The 14,917-nt window shown below is 42.3% G+C and overlaps 1 protein-coding gene across 2 annotated transcripts in view; it reads right to left on the bottom strand.

The window, feature by feature from the left end:
* kank4 (KN motif and ankyrin repeat domains 4) overlaps positions 1 to 14,696 on the bottom strand; it is a 77,145-nt gene extending 62,449 nt beyond the window's left edge. The window contains exon 1 of one of the 2 annotated variants that reach the window (XM_034080861.2): positions 14,652 to 14,696. The gene's annotated coding sequence lies outside the window, so the exon portion shown is untranslated. Of the gene's footprint in view, positions 1 to 12,028; positions 12,308 to 14,651 lie in introns of those variants that run through there. The other variant, XM_071202921.1, reaches the window with a different exon arrangement.
* Positions 14,697 to 14,917: the final 221 nt, after the last annotated feature.

Raw genomic sequence — 14,917 nt, 5'->3', positions numbered from 1 at the left:
CGGGCCCTGATGGACAGTGAGAAGATGGAGGACTGCCTGATGATACAATCTTGCTGATTGGAGTCATTCATGGTGGGTGTGCCAGTTAAAGTGCTGCAATCTAGTCTGATTGTGTCACGTTGACACCTGTGCCTTCCCTCTCCCCCTCCTCTTATGCCTCTGACTCTGGAGTATCTGTGAGCACAGGATGCAGCTCAGGCCAGGATTTGCAAATACATCTTTGTCAACCCACTTCAACATAATCATTCCAGAAATGCACACCTCGAAGGATCAACTCGTGAATTAGAACAGTCATAGATTTTGCTTTTCATCTTTTGCCAGATTGTCTAATGTTGCAACAGTGACAGGTCTCTAGTGATTTCAAGCCATTTTTGTTTCTATATCTGCCACTTACCTGTTGCCTTCCAGCTGTGTGTGTTCTGCCTGCCAAGTCTGCTGTGTTTGTTTGCCTGATCCTGACTGCCTGTCACCAAGTGTTACCATAAAAAGCCTTTTTACTAACACTCGGATATATTGCCTGCTGCCATAAGAACCCAGTTGTGAACCCATGCCCTTTTATATGCAAACACCCAAAACAATGTATTAGTCCATTTATATAAGAGAGACATTTATGCCAACAACTGTAGTTAAAAACAGTTATTTGACACAGCTGGTAAATGTAAATGTCTTTCCAATTTGTGCTTGATTAACGTATGTTTCGTTATTACAGAATGACATACCCACAATTAAATGTTGGCTCTAACATGTATTTCCTGAACATTAAATCAGTACACACTAAGAACTCTGTGGATATGTGTATCTACATTTGATAAATGCAGAAGTGCACTGGTTGGGAAATTAGTGTTTTAGCAGCTGCAACAAGAAGCTGTGAGACACTGAAATACACACACAGGCCGTTTCTCAATGTCGAGTAAACCTGCTGCAGAGCCACTATTTCAAGTATACTACGTGATCGAGTGGCGCCGAAGGACTGTTTAAATGCATGTTAAATGCCCAGCATTCGGCGCCACTCGATGACGTAGTATACTTGAAATAGTGGCTCTGCAGCAGGTATACTCGACATTGAGAAACGGCCACACACTCACAAGTGAAGGAGCAGACAAGGTTCAGGGCTCATTAAATCCCGCCGGTCAGGCAGCAGCTCCACTAAGGCCAAACACCCTGCAACTCACCCGAACAAGGTTCCTGAGGCACACACGCACCTCTAGAAGCTCATAACCTGGCAACTTACAAGCAGCTGTATGTGCATGTCTGTGTGTGTGTGTATGTTCCCCCACACTGCTGCAGTGTGCTTTCACTCTCTCACACCGCAGGCACACAAACAGTCATAAGCAGCGGCAAGGCATTCATCTGTTGATCTACATTCCTGAGTTTCATGCAACCCATTAGTGCAAGCCATCTCACCAAAGTTAGTTTGAAAGATGGGAAGAACATCAACAAGCCTTGCACACGAGCACACTTCCCAACACTGAGAAAATCTTGTCTCCTTTTTCTCCCCTTTCATCTTTGTTTCATCTCTACCTCTCTTCATGCTTTTCTTTACTTCCATCATCTTAAATGTGTGTGCTTTAGCCTCTGATAAAGCAATACGTCTCTTAAAAACAACAGTGTGAATGTGCGTGTGTACATGTGCGTGTGAACAACTTTTCTTTAGCTTGCATATCGGAGACATGCTTTCTCTATCTGATCATTATTTTTCTTATAAAAATTCTGTGTTCAGCGTGTTTTCATCAAAACATTCACACTGCTGAGAAAAAAAGGTGCCCTGCCTTCCTCCTTCAGGATGTCATCCTTACAATTTTCATGCAATATCAATTGCTGGTCAGTTATTCGCCATAAGTTGACATTGACATACAACTGAAATAAGTTACACTTTTATATGTGCTGCATCCAAAAAAGATTTACATTTTCAATTGATCTGCCTTAAAATCAATACTTTGTCCAACTGTCTGAAACCCTAACAATATTTAGTTTTAAATGACGTAAAACAGAGAAAAGCACCAAATCTTCAACAATAAAATCCCTCAGACTTTCCACTGTTGTACAGCAGCCAGCAAGACAATGGATTCCTCTATACTATCACATATGTGTGGTTTACCTCATACTCATACTTCGAGCAGATTGAGACAATGCAGGTATAAAGCAACAGTCATTGAGTGTATGTTTGCATTTCTGGTAACAATCACACATGGATCAGACCTATAATGTGGATGCAGAGTATGTATAGTGCTGATAATTGAAGTCTTGGGAAAAACAGGAATGTGTTTAAACTCCAACAGTAAGACAGCATGGGAAAAAATATTTACAAAAAGTGTGCATAAATACATGGTGGTGCAATAAAAGTGCATTACACATTTCCATGATGTAGGTATATGTCAAGTGTGAATTAAGAACTGAACTCAAGTCTGCAAAGGTAACAACCTTCCTTCAAAAATCTCAAGAAGAAGAACACCACACTGTATCCACACTCTATATATTTATACACACAAATATACACTCAAAGAATCACACACACAACCTTGCCCCACCATCACACATATTACTACTTGACAAGGCGTCCGTAAATACAGAGCCAGCAACACATTGACACGGAGCCCTCTTTTGACCCCCACATATGCATACGCACACTCAATATGTATTTCACTTTTCGCAGGGAGTGGTCACTTCCAACAACACTTGGACAGGAAGTTCTTTCCTCCTGCAGCCAGCCAATTAAAACACAGCGTTTGGTGGTGGAGGTTCCATTAGGAAGTCCCAGCTCCCCTGTGCACTCTCAGCTCCTCACACGACAGCCTCTGTTTTTTCCTGCCTGTCAATGCCAGGAACCCATTACGGAGCAGTGGTGGGGTTATAACGCAGGGGAACAATGTAAGGATGGACCTGGCCATTGTTCCTGACCGTTGTTAGTTGAGAGATGTCCGGTTGTGAGACTTTATTTCTGGCTGAGGTGAAGAGGAGGAACTTGTATTAAACTCTACCTGAAGACATGGTTGTTGCCTCAATGTAAACTGCATCTGACCCTTATTCAAGGTTCATACCAGGGTTGAGTAATGTTATCATATTTTGGTAGGGCAGTCTTTGATGTTAAGAGTTGTTTTTTTGTGCTATCAAAGAAACGCTAGTATCCAAGCTTTTGCTGCCACCAGATACTGTTTTAACAATTTGAAATCATACTATGAGTTGGACGTCGAAATAAAGCTGTATTATACACACTAATTGGTCAAAGTTAAATCACAGAAACATGAACAACTACTAAAACAGTATTCTGTAGTTGTTCACTTCCACACCAGAAGCTACAGCACAAGGGAAAGCCTTATTGTTCCTCTGATCTCCATTGTGCCCCTTTCTATGAACTGCAGCCCACCTCGATGACCCTTGTCCAGCTAAACTCACCCACTCACACATCATCCATGGAAACTCTACACACAAAAACACACGCACTATTGTTGATCTCAGAAACAATGCACACTGCACAGCATAACCCACTCGCATAAGATCAGAAGTTCTGATTTTTAAGAGTTTAAGGAGTTGGAAACACTTTCAGATCTCAGCGGGAAACAGTGGCGTTTTCTGACAAAGATATGACACGGTAAACATTAAAAGCATTGTCATCCAAAAGGCTAACTTGAGAGATGTATGTTTCCTCCACTATCACTCACAAGAAAATAGGAGATGCTCTTTTGAAGAATCCATAGAATAAATGAAGTCTTTGGAATTTCTTCCTCATCAATGTTCAACACAACAAAAGGGACACTATAAAAGCAGTTGCAATAAAACTGAAATAAAAAGTGTTTTACTCACTGGTAGCCCACCTGCTGTGCTCCACTATGGCCTTTGAAGAGATGCATCTTGTTGGTCATATATTCTGCATAAAGCTTTATCATCGAGTGGTTGACATTGTGATGGGGATCAATAGGAATAACACAACTAAGCCTATGTGATGAAAAGAATCATGTGTCATCAAGGACATGACTCATTAACGTTTGAAATACTACAAAAGGTGTATGTGATGAAAGCTCTTTGACAGATCAGCAAGATTATTTTTTTACAACTTGTGCCGTCACTTAAAAGGCTCATTTAAGAGAATCTAGTGCCCTTTTCTATACTTTTGTGAAATGAAAAAATGAAATGATCAATCTCAACCTTCACAGTATACCGGCTATACACTTTGGACAGATAATGCTGAGTATTCGTCAGTCATTTGTTCATTTAAAGGTCCCATGTCATGGCCATTTCTACTGGTCATAATTCCATTGTTGAGGTACAAACAATATAGATTTATATTGTGCAATTTTCCAAACTCACATTGGTTTCTCATACAGGATCTCTGTATAGTATGTGTATTCACTTGTTGGAACTCCTGGATTTGCGTAAAAAACTATTTTTATCGAGGTTCGGGTGTTTTGTTTGATTTCAGAATATGAAACTTTTATTTCCAAAATCACACGATAAATACATTTTTGAAGCTTATAAAGAGACGAAGACAGGCACCTCTCACTCACAATCTGCTCTTCCGCAGCTCCGCCCCCCCCTCCCTCCGGCTGAAATTATGAATGTAAGCGTATAGTTATCATAGATAGCACGGCAGGGTCCGTTACAGTTTGTTTTCATCTGATTTCAATTAAACAAAGTCTTGGCTTTCAGAATATTAAACTTGTTTCGGCAAATTCAGATGTTAAATACAACTTTGAAGCTTGTAACGTTATAATTACAAGCGGAGAACGGAGTAACTTGACGTCACAGCAGGCATAACAACAGCCGGTGTTTCTCGTGAGGGTTTTCCCCGGGAAACAAACACAATACACACAAACGCAAAATCACACACACACACACACACACACACACACACACACACACACACACACACACACACACACACACACACACACACACACACACACACACACACACACACACACACACACACACACACACACACACACACACACACACACACACACACACACACACACACACACACACACACACACACACACACACACACACACACACACACGTATACACCAGTGGCGGCTGGTGGAAAATATTTTTGGTGGGGCTGTTGATATAGTGAGTAAAACATTTTTTTTTGGGAGAAATGACCCCTTAAATTAGGACTTCTGGTGATGTAATGGCGTGTTTCCAGTGCAGCGCGGAGCTCGCTTTAATGCTGCGTTCAGACCGGACGCGATGCGAATATTCGCTTCGCTCTAAACGCTCCTATCGCATCGCTCTAGTCGCTCGAGTTTCACCGCGGCTGCCAGCTGTGTTTACTTGCATCATTCAAACAAGACGCGCTGGCTCGGGAGCTACAGCTACAACAACATGAACATATTTTACAGTGATTAAATTGTAATACACGTTTCTAAATGATGCCGACGTAACAACATACTGATACCGGTTAGTAAAAACCATGAATTAATGCTTTTACAAGTCTGCAGACAGACGGCAGGCGAAAAACCTTTTAGAATGCTTGTTTTCTGAATGGAGCTTGGCTAAGCTAAGGTTATATGCTCCGACCGTCCACACTCACAACAACGGCCTATACAGACATAAATAAACCAGCGACTGTATTCTCCATGACACAGACAGTCTGTGGTTTGTACTTGTTTAACTTTTGTCTAGTTTCTGAACAGATCGTATCTGTCCCCGGCTGTTTGAAGAGCAAGCATGGGAAACAAAAGATAGCATTTACCTGTTTGCATCGTTTGCATCCAGCTAGCCATGTGAGAAGCCTTGTTGATACGTTATCTTTTTCACGAGCTCGCTGTGATATATACAAATCGGGTTGGTCCGGTCCAAGGTCTTTAAGTATCAATTTATCTCCCAAACTTCTCCTTTCGAAAGGATTGGAGAGTAGCTCTTGCACGGAATTGGGTGCGGACCGAGGTCCGCCGACTCCACCTGCACACCATTCTCATCCAACTCTAACCACCTTGGTCACTCACGAGTCTAAACAACAACTCAGTAAGCAACGTGGGTTCCAACGTGAGCGCCCTCATGACCAAAATAGTTGACGGCGCTGATTGGCTGAAATTATGTTTCGGTGGCACAGTTTACTATTGAGACTTTTGCAACGTGCTGGTTGCTGCTGTTTGGCTCGGGGGCTCCGCCCGGTAATGATAAACTAATGCCATGGGCAAGGCCAGGCAGGAAACATGTGACTTATCAGTAACTTTAGACATCGTAACACAATTTTAAACGAGATTTTATTGTAGATTATACATTTTAGTGATACAAATTGTATGATATTTACCTTGTTCATTCAAAATAAAAATATAAAATATTTTTTTGTTTTTTTAAATTACATTTTTTTTTTTTTGTATGTGGGAAGAGGTGGGGCGGCGCCCCTTGCACCCCTATGGGCCGGCCGCCACTGGTATACACACACGTATACACTCCCACACACTCGCGGGCTTCCCCCAGACCAGTAATCCAAACGAAAATATCTTCCCTCCGTAGTATTTTGATCATTTGCTCCGCTAATAATCAATCAGATCGATGGATTCCAGAGAAGAGAAAACTTTGAAGGGGGGGAAATGGCTCTTTTGGTCAAAAAGGTTGCAGACCCGTGCCCTATGTGTTTCCCTTATATACAAATAGTGGTGGCGCAGCACCGCCGCCATTATTTGTACTACCACTATTTGTACTACCACTATTTATTTGTTTTACTTTTAATTGTTTTATTAAAATATTAATAAGTGGCGACCCTTTTTAATTTTTGATTGTCTGTTATGTGGATGTGTAGTATTTGTGTTACTGTATGTTCAATAAAGGTGTATTTTTGCTAAATCTTGAGACATTGCCACTGTATGTACTAGGCAGGGCCGCTTTTTGGCACAGGCAGTCGCCTAGGGCGCCGGGTCTGGGGGGCGCTGCGCTGGTAGCTCTGGGAGGGAAAAAACATTTTTGACCGTTGGGGCTCATCCTAATTTTCGGCCTTGATGTAACAACATTCATAATTAAGTAAATGTAACACCCTTTTCACCCTGGTTGCACTTTTCATTTGCCCTGTAAGATGGGCGCTGTAAGTGATGAAAGTGGGGGATGTTGGCTTATCTGGCGCCCGCAGCTCACAGCCAAAGTGTGAGTGAGCGTGGGAGCGAGCGAGGGAGAGAGAGAGGGTGCACCAGTACCGGCGCTGTTGTAATTAGAATCTGGTGCTAGCTGCGCTAACGGATTTAAGAAGTAGATGTTTCTACAACCAGGGTGGAGGAGAGCTCTCCTGTCAGACTGAGAGGCTCAGTGAGGTAAAGGACTCTCTGAGTGTTTAGATAAGTTAATTTTAGTCTAAGTTATCTCAGTGGGTCTCAAACGTTTTGACCACAAATTATGTAAACACATATTTCCAAGGCACTCCTTTATAATTATTACTAGGATAAATACAAACAGGTTTGAAATCATTCCAATACTATAGGACAGTAATCCAAAAATATCGTTTAAAGTTGGAGAGATACAATAATATGCATAAATAAATAAATGTTAACTAGGTCAAATAAGATATGAATGAACAACAAAAATAAAATAAGCTACATTTATTTGTTATTGGCTATGCTAGGTTATTGGTTATGTTCATATACTTATTTGATTATTAAAATGTAAACCGATCTTTTTCATATGGATGTTGTAGAGTTGTACCCTCTAGATCAGGTCTCTATAAAGTGTGCTTAAAGCACACCAGATTGAAGCATTTTACTTTAAAATGTTCAAAAACATCTTCCCGGGGGGGACATACCCCCGGACCCCCCTAGAGGATGTGACGTCCACCCCCAAACATTTTCATACAATAATGAATACATTTGAATACCTTGTGACATCTATTACCTATGTCAATAAGTTTCTGTTTTTGTAGTGTATTTGTCTTTTGTAGAGATTTTTCATTTATTCTTTATATATAAAATCTCGCCTAGGGCAGCACATTGGCTAGAACCGGCCCTGGTACTAGGCCTCAAGAGTCTTTCTTGTGCTGGCAGACACATAGAAACAAATTGAGGGGGCGCACTTCGCACATGCACTCACATTATGCTGGACTCACGTGCCTTAGCACCGCTGCTATGACTCCATCCTAGGGAAACACTGAACATATACACATACATACATTTCTCATTTTAAACTTTATTTCAGACATATGAACCATTTGAAGAAAGTTTAAAGAAAAAATATTAATTGCATTCAAACTAGATGGAAATACATTTGTTCTGACTGGAGTTGGATAATCCAATAATTCAGACTACATTGAGAATTTCTCCTGTCAGTTCTCCCCTACGTTTTAAACCACCTGAGGCCCACAGTGCAAACTTCATCGGAACTTCTGCAAAGTCCCACAGTTCCCTGAAGTGGTGCACTGGTGTAGGTTGTGGCAAGCTGTAGTGCGCAGAGCAGATGTGCTTCTGGCACCGAGCAGACACACACCTCCAGCACGGTGTGAACTCTCCCTTCTGCTGACAGTGATAGGAGGGAGCACACCTCTAGCTTTGGGATACCAACATGGTGAGAGAGAGAGAGCTGTGAAAGCATGGCACAGCTGAGGCATAGAGTGTCAACACAGAATGAGATTAGTAGTGCTATCCCTAGGCGTTAGCTCAGCTGGTGTGTGTCTGTGAGCCTGCTGACTCCTGGCTCTCATGTATCTGTGTGTTCCCAGTGAGGGGTTGTTGGCTTCTTTGACTGACACTCACTGAGAGTTTAGGGAGTCCCTCTCCCTCCCACAGCACAGCAAAGAAGCCCTAAGCTCCTAAACCCAGGCTCTGCAACTTGTTCCATGAAAGAACTTTTTTTTTTTTTTGCGAAACTAGAATTACTGTGAAGATAAGCTTTAAAAAAAAACAACCTCGTGTTGTCCCTCCATGGCTAGATTGAAGTACACTTGCGTGTAGGACTTTCCGAAAGCTCACACCATAACAGTTTTTAATTTTTCAAGGTGTGTTTTGTCTTAGCAGTGGGTTTTTTGGTTCATTAAGGCCACATTTACACAGAGACGAAAACGCACCTTAGTCGATATCAAAAAGGTCTTCCGTCCACACGGAATCGGCTCAAGAAATGTGTCTGTCCACACGAGACCGCTCGACCCGCTGGAGACGCTGTAGAACATATGCCGGGCCTGTAAGTGGCGGTGTACTTCCGCCACAAAATACCCCAAAAGCAGCGAAGAAGATCCCCCGAGCATGGTTGCCATGGTTGCCTGGTTGCCCTTATGTTTATTCTCCGCGGTGGATTTAGCAACATGTAGTTCATGTAGTTGTTCATGTCCACTTGTTGCTGATGGTTGTGGTAGAGGAGCTGTAGATTTTGCACTAACATCTGTAGCATGGTCAGTAGCGTCTGGAGCGCGAAAGCAACCCTGTGATCCGCCATTGTTGTTGCTGTTGGCAAAACACATCAGCAATGACGCGGGGGTGAGCAGCAGAAGTGGGGAGAGGCGGGGCTATGGCGTCATCGTTATCAGGAAATGATCGTATAGGACGTATACACACGGAGCCGTTTGGCCCCCCAGAGCGTTTCGTCCGCAGATCTACCCACCTTGGGAGCCGTTATCGTTTTAGGGCTCCGTTGCCACGGTTCTGTTACGGCCTCGTGTGGAGGAACCGTCCATACGATAGAGAACTGTAGCGGATACAACCCGTTTCGTCTCCGTGTAAACCTGGCCTAAGAATACTCATAGTAATTAACTAAGCACACATATTTGTGCCCCAACACATTCCCGCTGTGTGGGCCAACAGAGGTATTTACAGGTTCATATGGCTTTAGGAGAAGTCAGTGGAAGTGAAAGTCTGGAGAAAACGAACCACATGGGAGCACCAGGCACTCGGCCAGTCCAGACAGAGCACAGCCTGGCATCGACTAGCACCGGCCAACTTCACACACGCTCACACACACACACACACACACACACACACACACACACACACGCCATGCACATTACTGCCCATCTTGCGTTCTGAGAAAACAACCTGCAGCATACTGCGCCAGACACATCACTACAAAGTCTGAGTGAAGGAAACGTGTCGTGTGCCATGTGGTTTGTGTTGTTGCTGACAACTAACTTTAGATTACTAATTAGAATAATTACCATCATGACAATCACACAACCACAGCAGTGTGTGTATTCAGGCTGGGTAGTGATGGCGTAGCATGTGAACAGAGTGTTCTGTGCTTTACTCTGTATCAGAGCAGCCATCCCAAGATGCTCACTGGAGTGGCTACATATTCTGGGTGGGCCCAGTGTGTGTGTGTGTGTGTGTGTGTGTGTGTGTGTGTGTGTGTGTGTGTGTGTGTGTGTGTGTGTGTGTGTGTGTGTGTGTGTGTGTGTGTGTGTGTGTGTGTGTGTGTGTGTGTGTGTGTGTGTGTGTGTGTGTGTGTGTGTGTGTGTGTGTGTGTTTCTATGCTTCAATTCACCTTACATCAGATTAAGCTGCTAAACCTTTACTCTACAGTTCTACCCAAGGCTTGGTCCCTAATAGACTGGTTTCCACTGCTGGACCAAACTGAACTACTTCCTGACAATTAGTTTAAACCAGATAATCATTGTTTTTCTTCTGTAGGTGATTAAACAATGATAAACCAAATGATAAAAGCAAAAATAAAAAACTAAAATGCCAAATAAAATCTTCAAAATCAGGGGTTCACTTTAGTTTGAAATGTCAGCCTAAGGGGGAGATAAATGTCATCGACAATTGTTATGGAGATAGGTTGACCCACTGTTTAGAAAATGTGTGTTTAGAGAATTCTATGAGATTTGGGATTTTTTTAAAAAGCTGTCCATAACCTTGAATATTCATGCTGTATGTGCTACAAATGTGTCTGCCCGTCTGTTATCATTTCTTGAAGAGTTGACATTTCACAGATACATGCTTTCATCAGACAATGCTTATTTGCAAATTGCATATCATGGCAAGGTTACAGTGAATGCATCTAGCAGCCACCAGCATGAGAGCTGGTATGAGTCACCTCTCTGCACCTCCAAGAAAATCGCACTGACACACAAACACATATTCAAAATAAACACACAAACAGTGGGAAACTGTACACTAATGCAAGTCCGCCAGATCTTTAAGTGTGTGTTTTTGTGTTTGTAAGAATTACAATGTAGCCTTTAACCTGAGCAGGGATGAAGAGTTCTTAATGTCAGTGAATGCAGCATAAAACACACACTCATACACAATGTGAAACCCTGTAAACACATGTAACAGGAAGACTTTGCCTTTTTAATGTTGTGTAGCTGTGGCTATCCAACCAACCATGGACAATGCTATGTGGCAGGCGGGCAGAGCAGTGACCAAGACTAACTGAGAATACATGCACACCATAAAAGAGCAGAGATAGAGAGAGACAGCAAGGTTTTGCCATAAACAGAGAGAGAGAAATGGAGGAATTGCAAGAGAAGCAAAGATGCGGAGTGAATGCCTGCAGATCGCTAGGATGCAACCATGCAAAAGTTGCATATGAAACCCTCTAAACAACAACCATCACTCCCTATTTCCTCCAACTCCATCCACTGACTGGTTAGCTTGCATTCTACTGTATGTGTGTGTTTAAACATATGCATGTGCACCAGCTGAAAGACATTAGTCAGGCCAGAGGGGAATTTACCTAAAAAATGCATCGGAGATGGGATCAACGGTATATATAACAAATATGTACGCGCATGCCTCCCGGCATCTGATTACCACACAGATACAAGAATATCCGAATAATAAACATTATCAGCACGCAGAGAGAAAGAGGACAACAGTGTGGATGGTTTGTATATAAATGTGTGCTGGTTTGAAAATGTAGATTCAACTCAATAATGACATTTAAATTAACTGCACTGAGACAGAGATAAGAAAATAGAGCACAACATATTTTACATTGTGAAATAAAAGGAATAGCAGAGAATTAATGAATATAATAACTTACAAAACATACTTCATGATAATAGAGTAAATAGGAGAGGATGAGAAAGGAGGTACACAAGAAAAGGCTGAGAAAGAGTGAGTGCAAATCAGAAAATAGCAAAAAGTGCAGAGCACATCTATCCTTGTCTTACCTCTGCAGCTGCGTGTGGTATCCTTTGGGACAAAAAAAACGTATTGGGGAGAAAACGTAAGCTTCAACAGCACCACTACAGATTCCCACTGTCTGGCTCTTTCCAAAGTGATATACATATATTTGTATCTATCAGGCAAACTCTTCAGTCCACTGGGACAGTATGATATCTACCTGCATGGGTTTGTGTAAATGTATCCTGGATGGTGATGAATAGTGGTGAGTGAAAGGAGAGTACTACGTTAGAGGGCAGACAGACCGGCTGAAACAAGAGAGCGGAGAGTAGAGAGCAGACTGAGTAGGATGCGAGAGTTACCGCTTCCCAACATCAGAGCGGCTGGGCTGGATACACCCACATCGTCAGCATGCATCAGATGGGAGTTGCTCAGATGCTCTAAAGTATGTAGAGAGAAGGGGCGAGAGAGAGAGAGGAGGGAGAAATCCACCTGATCTGATATGCACATACAGTATGCATGTGAGGTTATGCACACTTGCATACACTCATACAGGATCTCATCAACCCGCTTTTACTGGCAGATTTGAGGCACCCTCTCTGGACTCCAAAGAGCCTGTGTGAGATGTCAGCCGGGGCGCTCTGTGAAAATAAATACTGTGCCTGGTAGGAGAGGAGAGCAATAACAGTCTTTGTGGCAAAAAAGCCAAGTTAAAGAGCTTAAAAAGTTCATTAACTTTGGAAAATACTGGATATTGTCACGCCTTCCGGGTTCTAAACATCCTTCCAACTAAAAGATTTAAGATGGAATAAATCACTTCTATGTCTAAAGATATCGACAATGTTCAAATAATTTCAAAAATAGCTAATAATTTGGAGTTGTTAATCAAGTACAATTACATTTGATGGTTTCTGCTTCTGACATGTAAGTAAGGACACTGCATGTGTCATTCTGTATTTCTGTGTTAAATACCCTTTTGTTTTGGGCACTAAGTGATTGTGAAAAAGAAAAGTTTTACATTTTGTAAAGTATGTATATATTCTTTCTTATGGAGAGATGAAAGTCTGATACCACTCTAATATCTGTATATGAAGCTATAGCCCACAGCCAGCTTACTAAGCTTAGACTAAAGGCAGGAGCAAACTGCCGTACCCTGCAGGCCTGCAAAAAAAACCCGAAAAGAAGACGTTTGTGTGTAGAGAGGGGTTTGTTGTTGAGAGATAAACTTAAGTTGACTTCAGGGCATGCTTCTCATTCTTGGAGTGCAGCATTGCCTGTCGCTCAACACGCTTTCATTTTCCCTCCAGTGTTCCTCTCATGGGGGAGGCGATGGGTGGATGCCGGAGGAAGGGGTGTTTTGTGTCATGGGCCAGGTCTTTGAGCTGCCAACCTCTGCTGCTCCGGCCCTGAGAGCTCAGTGCCTCCTGGGACAAAGCCGGCCTTGATAAAGACATCCTCTATTGCTTGGTGCATGGAGAATGGTCCTCATTACTCCTTCAGGTTAGGGGTTACATTCTTGTGGGGTCTGCCAATAAGTGGCAATATCTCTGTAATGTTTGCAGTCACATTAGTGGTAGTTTGTCTAAATTAGGAACAGGTGGATGTTTTGTTTCTTCTTTTAATCAGTTGTTCATCTCCTCTGAATGTCTCAATAAAAAAACCTTTTCAGGAAGGCATTTTCATTTAATTTTCTCAAATCCGTCCAATGATCTTGTTCAGTGGCAATCCTGTTGCATCCAGTGTATTACAATAGCCAATCAAACCAGGCAACCAGGCAATCAACCAGGCATTACGTTGATTTCACAGAGCTTAGGACATCCATGGCACAGGATCGGCCTTGTTCAGAGTACAGGCAAAAAAATGCTCCCCTTGAGAAAATGATGTTATCAGGAGGTGATGAGGCACAGTAATCCCTTTTGATAATGCATCTCCTAGGGCTTTAGATGGGATGTGAGAGAACATATTAACATCTCCCAACTAGTGCTCCCTGGATTTATCACCTGCTGTATATTACATCTGTGATGAAATCCATTTCATTCAAGTATTATTCATCATACATGGGGTATAATATAATTCCAAACCCAATTCAACTGAGACATGGATTTCTGGTACACTAATTTAGTTAAGATATACTGTTGAAAGCCAACCCATAACAGAGATGACCTATTCTGTGATAACATGCTGTAGCTCCATCACTACCACCAGTAACACATTGTTACTGTAATTTACTCCCATCCACTACTGTAACAGCATTTTACTGCAACATCACTTGATCGCAAAGCCAGAAAATAGAGTGGATTCTGGAAGCTGAATATCCATCAATACAACTGTGCTGCTGACCAAGCACTACTCTGCAGCAGCAGCAGCAGCGGATCGTCCTGCATACATGTACCATCGTGTTGACAAATGCCCATACTGTCTGTATGCAATACAACGACACACATGTCCTATCCTTTTTGGGATACATTAAATTGCTGCGAACCTTCCCGTATGATACAACGCATGCCAGCAACAACACTCTGTAGCCCCACTCAAATTAAAACACTACAACTGATAGGCGTCATAAACCGAAACAGAGATTAGAAAGGCCACTCTAACTGTTCGCCTTTCAAGCAGATTGTAGTTTATCTATTCACGCAGAAAGCTTGGAAATCGTAAATAGTGTCTTACCGTAAGAATTGCGGAAGGGTAGCCTGTGCTGCCTGTCAGATGAAGAGATGCTCCAGTGGAGGAGGGAGTGAAGCTGGATCCGTTAACCTTCATTTATATGAACAATGTCGCTCCCTGCCGGTTGACGGTGAACACTGACCCTTAACACCGATTATAACCGTTCACTGTTACAAGCTGTTTTCTTCGGTTTGTTCATGTACAATAAATGTATTTATATGAATGTAATACATGTATAGTGTAGAATAAGTGTTTGGACATGCGTCTCA

The sequence above is a fragment of the Pseudochaenichthys georgianus genome, chromosome 4 (assembly GCF_902827115.2).
Source record: "Pseudochaenichthys georgianus chromosome 4, fPseGeo1.2, whole genome shotgun sequence".
Taxonomy (NCBI): domain Eukaryota; kingdom Metazoa; phylum Chordata; class Actinopteri; order Perciformes; family Channichthyidae; genus Pseudochaenichthys; species Pseudochaenichthys georgianus.
Note: the sequence above shows the minus strand (reverse complement) of the source record. Positions and strands in the feature narration are given on the sequence as shown.